General features: G+C 46.1%; 1 protein-coding gene and 1 long non-coding RNA gene across 10 annotated transcripts in view; one reads left to right on the top strand and one right to left on the bottom strand.

The window, feature by feature from the left end:
* Tiam1 (TIAM Rac1 associated GEF 1) overlaps positions 1-7,761 on the top strand; it is a 358,057-nt gene that overhangs the window by 184,058 nt on the left and 166,238 nt on the right. The gene's annotated exons all lie outside the window — the stretch shown is intronic.
* On the bottom strand, positions 210-1,782 carry LOC116086107. Its single transcript, XR_004116828.1, has 2 exons — positions 1,618-1,782; positions 210-648 (listed from the first exon to the last, which is right to left on the bottom strand). It is a non-coding gene; the product is annotated as an uncharacterized LOC116086107 (long non-coding RNA).

Raw genomic sequence — 7,761 nt, 5'->3', positions numbered from 1 at the left:
TGGTTGTGAGCTACCATGTGGTTGCTGGGAATTGAACTCAGGACCTCTGGAAGAGCAATCAGTGCTCTGAACCACTGAGCCATCTCTCCAGCACCCATGTTGCACATCTTTAGGGCTCTTTCCCAACTAGGAAGTCTTTAGAGGTCACCTAAAACCTACCCAGAGACATCCAGAGCAATGCCATTTGTTTCTGAATTCTTCAAATGAGGGAAACACCAGCGTGAAAGAGCTTGATTAAAGGAAGTGAGGGGCAGACCTGAGGGAGCTTGTGCTTGTCTGAGCCCGAGTGTGTTCACTCTGCAGCTGTTCCGGCTGAATTAAGGAATGGATGCATCATCCCTTGGCTTCCAGTGTGGAGACCAGCCACCCACCCCGAGGGAGCCAAAGCAGGTCTATGTGATGAATAATGTCCATTTGCTCCCAGTGCTCAGGCCTGTGGCTAAGCCTGTTCCATGGAAATGGGAAGATGTGCTTGCCAAGCTCTTGCTCCATCCTCCTGTTTGAAAGCTATCAGTTGGAATTCAGTTGTGTTGGATTTTATCTGGTGGCCAGCCATATAGTCCACAGCAATCTCAACCACATACCAGACATGTTCTGCCTCTTGGGTGTGTCCTTCACTCTAAGGTAGTGGAAAGATGGCTAGCCAGCCTGGAGGTCAGAAAACCAAAGGAAGAGATTGCATGCTGGACATCACAGCAGTACACATCTAATCCTAGCAAAACCATGCCCATCTCTAGGAGTTTGAAGCTAGTCTGGAACAGAGCAGGTTCCAGGCCAGCTAGGCTACCTATGAGAATCTGTCTTTAAAGAAACATAGACTACATACATTGAGCACCTACTTTGTACCTGGCATTCTGCTAAGTACTCTCAGTCTGGGCAGGGAAATGAGTTCCAAGATCAATTCTTTGCATCTCAAAATGCAAATGCACAGACGTTCAAGCCCCCATGGCACTGCCTGCTCCTGCGGATTTGTTTTTTGAAACTTCTAATAAATGCTATGAAACTATTACACAGTATTATTTAGAGAACAATGACAAACATTCTATCTGTACTTCTGTTCTACAGAGGTATGTTTTTTCCTCAAGTGCTTTTAGTCTGCTTCTGGTTTATGTATGGATGCAGAGAGGTAGATATGGGGTCAGGCCATGTGAGCGAACCTTCTTCCTGTGCCATGTGAGAGTCTCTTCTTTGAATCCAGAGACAGAACCCACATAGCTGGAATGAACTCATCACCATTCACTTCTGTCCCCATACACACAGACCTTCTGTTCTAAAGAGAAACAGGGCATTTGATGACAGTGTCACATTGACTCTAGAGAGAAGCAAGGCCTTTGGTGATGATGTCACATTGACTTTAGAGAGGAGCAGGGCCTTTGATGATGATGTCACACTGACTCTGGAACTTTGTGTTTGGTTCTGTCCTGACAAGGTCATTAGTGTTTTGTGAATTGGTTAAAGTAAATGTTACTTAAAACACCATGACTGGGAATGTCTCGGGGAGTGGGTAGATGATATTTGGAAAACTGCAGAATTAGGAATCTCGCTTTAGTTTTAGATTTGTCCATAGGTGGAGTGGGCTCTTTGGATTCCCCCAGAAAAGTCAAATCACTTTCTCACCTTTTTAAGGAGTAGGAGACCATCTGGATGGAAGATGACATTGGTCTGTGGTTTATATGGTTTACGGTGTTGGAGCTTTGAGATGGATGCTTGGGACACTTCCTCTGGCTTGTCTCTCTGCTGTCCACATTGCGTAAACATTGGCGTGGCAGGGACAGATGGCCATTCCGGAGTTCCTTTGATGTCACATTTGGTTGCCTAGGTGGGGGTAGAGTGGTTGCAGCCAGTCTCTGTGGGATGAGGAGAGGCTGCCTGGGAAATACCCACTTGACAGTGGATAAACAGAGGGAAAGCTCCACAATAGCTGGGTGCGCTGGTCCATGTTCAGTTCAGACACAGTGGAGTGGATTTACATAAGTGTTTAGCTTGGGAAGGAGCCAGAGAGCGCAGAGCACGGGCCTTAATTGATGCGCTGTAGAGTTTGATTTTCTCACTGAATGAATGAATCAGTTGGGGTAGGTGAGGGATGGCTTGTCATTACTTTCATGGTTTGGAAAGAAAAAAATCTCACCCAGAAACCTGGGTTAGAATCAGGGGAAGGCACCTGAAATCCTTCAGGTAGTCAGTAGAGAGTACAGCCCTGGTTATAAGTGTGGTTTCCAGCTGATTAAACAGTATTAATCTGTGTAATGAGGGCCAAAAGCTTTGATGGAAAAAAGGAAGTTCTGTAATAAAGAAGAGAAACCAGACAGGGAGGGTGTGTAACGGCAGAATGCTGGGAGAAACAGTTGACAGGGACTGAACGTCAGATGGCTTACCGGAGCTAAGGTTTTGAGGGCACAGTAGAGGATGCTGCTATTGGCTGCTTGCAAACCAACTGTGACCTCTGACCATGGAGGAAAAACTAAGTCACTGACAGTGCCTGTGATTCTGGCCTTGGGCTAAGAACTATTACTTTTCTAATAAGTTTACAAAAGTCCAAGGGTCAAGCCCTGTCCATGTGTCCAGCGTCTGCTTGCAGTGCTTTATTATACATTTTTTTGAGTGGGTTGAAATTTTGGGCAAGTCCATTTTTCTTTTAAGAAATCATTTGTTATATGGTTGGGAGTGTGGCTATTGGAAATGCCCTCCGGAGATTCAGTGATGTGTGATAGACAGCTCCCCCTTTGTCTGGGATGGGGTGAGTCAGGGTATTAACCAGTGAACTGTGAAGCCTAGAGACAGGGGGATAACTAAGGATGCGTTATTGTTTGGTGTTTATCTGTACTATAATTGCCCCAGGATTAGGATGGTTTAGCATAGACCCTTCAGTCTTTACAAGGGTGTGGACCACATCGTGGAATCGTGAATCTGGGGCTTTATGGGATGGGAATGCACATAGATTATGTGCATAGCATAGTGTGTTTGCTGGGCAGCACTGATGAATGACAGTCAGCTGGCCAGTCATCAGGGAAGCACACCAGTGTGTGTGTGTGTGTGTGTGTGTGTGTGTGTTGTGTGTGTATGTGTGTATGTGTGTGTGATGTTTAAAATGTTGAGTTCTTTTCCTTCCCTTCCTTTCTGCTTTAGGACTAGGAGGTTTCATGTAGGTTGGAAATGCAAACTCCAGAAAACACAGGATCTGGAAGTAATTTTCATCAGGAGAGAAATTACCCAAATGGGAAAAGACACTGTTTTGTTCCTTGCCAGCTGAGGGAAACACAAGAGTGGGTAACTTGCTTTCCTTCAATAATTGGGTACGTTATACAAGGCTGACATTTTCACTGGGACTTGCCAGTTAAAAGAAAGCAAGAGGTAGGCCCAGGTGTTCACTGGTCCCCTCTCCTCAAGAGCGCATGGAGGTGGAGGTAGAATTGGAATTCAGATCACCTGCTTCCTATTTCTGTCACTCGAATGACAGTGATTGCTATAGGCGGGGCTCATTCCACTGCCACTGTCTGCCCTAGACAGGTATGTGCGGGTCAGCCAGGCTGTGGGCTGTGGGCAACTCTGTTGTGTGGTGCCAGCCTTCCCTAGGGCACTGGACAGCTAGGAACAAGGCCTTCTAAAGCCTCACATTGGGATTTTCAGTCTGTTCCCCATGGCTGGGGTTTGTGGTCCTGAGCAGTTGATAGTTTAGGGTCCTTCATCCTAAGAATGAATTTTTATTTTGGAAATTAAGTGGCTTCTTTTGGTCTTCATTTCTCACAACATGATTTTGTTCTCAGATATCGTTGCCATCCCTTTTCTTCCTTCATGTAGCTCCTGATCCTGACTGTGACTAATGGTCATGAAACCATTCAGTCTGAGGCCTTCTGTCTGTTTTAAGGTGAAGAAGTTCACTTTTCCTGCAGTTTTGGGCCATGTGACCCGCATTGCCTGTGTCTCAGAGTATCTATCTACCTACCTACCTACCTATCATATATCTGTCTGTCTGCCTATCTATCTATCTATCATCTGTCTGTTTGTCTGTCTGCCTGCCTGCCTGCCTGTCTATCTGTCTGCCTGCCTGTCTATCTGTCTGTCTGTCTGTCTGTCTGTCATCTGCCTGTCTGTCTGTCTGCCTGCCTGTCTGCCTGCCTGCCTGTCTATCTGACTGACTGCTTGCCTGCCTGCCTGCCTGCCTGTCTGTCTGTCTATCATCTGTCTGTCTGTTTGTCTGTCTGCCTGTCTGCCTGCCTGCCTGCCTATCTGTCTGTATATCTATCTATCTATCTATCTATCTATCTATCTATCTATCTATCTAGCACCCATCCATTGGTCCACTATTTTTGATGTTGGACTGGATGGCCCCTTGGCCTCATGGATGCTGAGTAAATGCTTTACTGCTGAACTGTAGCCTGGGCCTGACTCTTGTGACTTTTGTTTAGTCATGTTTGTGGTGAGTTGTTGAGATGTAGTTGGTTACTTTCCTAACTGTTTTCTGGACCCAGTTCCAGAGGCCTCCAGGTGTCTCTGCTTGAAAAGTTGTTCCAGTCTCTGTTGGCCACCTGGTGGTGTGTTTGAAGGGACACCGTCACTTGTCTTTCAAGACCGCCTTTGTTCATTCCTGTGTTCAGGTCACGTGTAGGAGATGAACTCTTGAGTTTTGCAGATGCATTTAATTTAATAGGTACAAAGGAAAGATCTGGATCTCACGTCACATTTAAGGTTTATAAATCTATTTGAAGTGCTTGGGTAAAAGCATCGTGTATTCATCTGTGTGTAAAACTAAAACCAGACTCATTGCCAAATTTAATTTGTCAAGTGTTCTTAGAAAGAGGCAGCTCTCTAGAGAGTGTGAAACTCATTTTGTCTTAAGCGCAGGAAGATCATTCTTTGCATTTCTCTCTTTGTGCATGTTTCCTGTACAAAAAAAAACACTCTGTAAAACCACCCCACACATGCGGCTCATGGCAGCTTTATTCAGAATTGTCCAAACTTGGAGGCAACCAAATGTCTTTCAGTAGGTGTATGCTTACTTCATATGATAGAGTATTATACAGTGCTAAAAAGAAATGAGCAAGCCATGAAAAGGCCTAGAAGAACTTTTGACTTGGTTGTTAGGGACTAGGGAGTGGGAGGGATAGCTAGATGGGGGAGCAAGGGTTGATTGGGTAGTCCAGCAAATGCGTGAAATGTGTCCTGTCCAATCCCTGAGAATGTACAGCTTCCAGAGTAATGTCAGTGAAGGATTTGTGGTAATAATGATGTGTCATGTGGGTTCATTGGTTTTAACAGGTGCCTTTCCTTAGTGGGTTATGTGGGCGGAAGGGGAGGAGTCAGTTCTTAGAAAACAGAAAGTCTATGAAAAAAATCTGCCCTTTTTCTACAAATCTAAAACAATCTATATAATAAAAATTTAAAACATAGCAACAACATAGAAACCCAGGCTAAAGAGATGTACCCCTCAATTCTCCCCAGGGGACTCGGTCAAAGGTCTATTGCTTGGCCTGGGTTAGTTCTTAAAATCCCTGCAGACCTTCTGCTTGGGCAGCAGTTGCTAGGCAGCATAAGAAGTTGCTATGTCAAGAATTGTTTCTGTACCTGCAGACTTGGGATGTGATAAGAATGACCTTTGTTCTATCCTGGTGACTTCATAGTTATGAGGCACTGGTCTCTAGGTGCCTCTCTGTATGCCCCTGCCTAGTCATGGCCTTTCTTCTTCTATTTCTGATTGTTTTAGTACCTTCTGTGTTGGCCAGACCTTCTGGGTTGGGGGCAGTTAGGGTTGGTAGGGCTGTGATAGTGATTGAAAGTCCTGGAACCCGAGTTCAGAGCCCGCCCTAGTCTTTGTGCTTTTTCAGGAGGAGTTTCCAGGATCTGTGTGCACAGGGCTCATGAGCATGGAACTGGGCTAGTGTGCAGATCTTCCTGCAACACTTATTGAGAGGGATTGTCCTTTACTGTCTGAAGTCAGCATCCTGGTCCTCATATTTACCACAGGCTTCATTTGTGCCATGCTCAAGTTCCAGACAGTAGAGATTCAATGGTGAACAAGACTTGGAAGAATCTCTCTGCCCTCTTGTACCTGCATTGTGATGAAGGAAGAGAGCATACGTGCCATATGGAAGGTGATTTTCACCATGGAGATCAGAGAAGCAAGGGTTTGGAGTAGAAGGGTTACGTAGAGAGTACTCTTTTTGTGGTAACAGTACTGAGATGACCAGGGGCAGGGGATTGAACTCTTCAGGTAATAAGAGGGCAAATGGATGGGCTTGTTACTATGGAGACCCCTGAGGCTTGGGATGTGGTGTAATAGAGGCCTTTTGAGGGCTCTGGTCTAAGGGAGTCCAACCTTATTCAAGTATTAATAGGCTTCTGAGTTGAGGGTAGACCAAGCAACTTCCTCATTTGGACTGCTGCCCCCAGCCGTCCATGTCTCTAAGCACTGACTAAATTTTGTTATTGCGCACACAACCAGATCCTCTGGTGCCATTGGGTCTGTGTTAACAAAGTTTAAGCTTCTGTAGGCATAAATCTTTGTCTTTATAGTTGGTAAGAAAAGGGGCTTTCATCATTTGAGGGTAGTTAGTTGAGGAATTCTGTAAGGAGTTCAAGGGTAGATGAAAAGTGCTTGAAGACAATCCACGGTTCTCTGCAGCCCAGTGTCATTCTACCTTCCGATTGGCAAGCTGTCCCCTCCACCCTCAGTCTGCTTTGCTCCTTCCAGCTCCAGCCTTATAGTTGACCCTTCTCCAGTGCACACGTCTCTTTCTGATTCTGGCAGCTGACTGGAAAGTTAACCTTCTCTCAGGAGCCTCATCTGAAATCACAGCCTGAACACATGTGGTAGATGTCGGATGCCTTCAGAAATACAAACCTGGAGTCTTTGGCATCTGACCCAGCTCGTCTATTTTAAAGTGGCGTGTAGTAAACTTGTCTGCAGATGTTAGTGGACTGGTCTGCTTTGAACGAAATAATAATAACGTTCACATCTGGCCCCCCTTTCATCTAGTGATCTTAAAACCCCAAGTGTGTCTTAATTACCGGAAGGTAAGAAAGGATAGAGGAAAATCACTGTAATAACTGCTGCAGAAACCTTGGAGGGACGGCCTCTGGGACCAGCAGAGTGACAAGCATTCTGCACCCTGACCTTGCCTTTCATCTGGCCATAGAGGTTCTCTGCAACTGTTTCCTGTTGGGAATGCCTCAGCAGAGAGGCGCAGAGTGCTGTCTCACCCCAGCTTGTTAGCACTGTCCCCTCACATGGCTGCTTCTGTCTTCTGTGTCCTCCATGGCCTCATGGGGAGTTTGTGGTGCTTTGTGGCAAGGACTGGGGATGATGCCGATGGCTTCGAGGAAGTTTGTTTTTTTTTCATCCCTTTGGTTTGATATGCAGGTAGGTAGGCAGTGCCTTTGAAATGCCAACTGCTGGTCCAGCTTCTAATAAGTGATTTTTAGTTAGTAGCCTGGGGCCTCCCTTGTACCCAGATGCCCTCCCTCCAGAACCCATCCCCTGTAAGTTGGGATAATAGAACGAGCTGGAGAGAGACATTTCTCTCCGACAAAGGAGGCATGGGGCTTTGTCCATCAGAAGAGTCAAGCAGAACAAAAGGCATGGGGAAGTGGACCGGTCCTGTCTTAGCTGTGGGAAATCCAGCTGCTGGTTCATGGGAGGGGAGCTGGGGCTCTTCTCTTTGAGATCAAGGGCTGCTGCCTGACAAGTGGAGAAAAGCACTTGGCAGGGTGTGAAGCGTATGCACACAGTTAGCTCGCAGAGGAGTGGGATGCTTTGGTTCTTTT

The sequence above is a fragment of the Mastomys coucha genome, unplaced genomic scaffold, assembly GCF_008632895.1.
Source record: "Mastomys coucha isolate ucsf_1 unplaced genomic scaffold, UCSF_Mcou_1 pScaffold12, whole genome shotgun sequence".
Classification (NCBI taxonomy): Eukaryota; Metazoa; Chordata; class Mammalia; order Rodentia; family Muridae; genus Mastomys; species Mastomys coucha.
The sequence above is the reverse complement of the archived record's forward strand: the minus strand, read 5'-3'. Positions and strand labels throughout refer to the sequence as shown.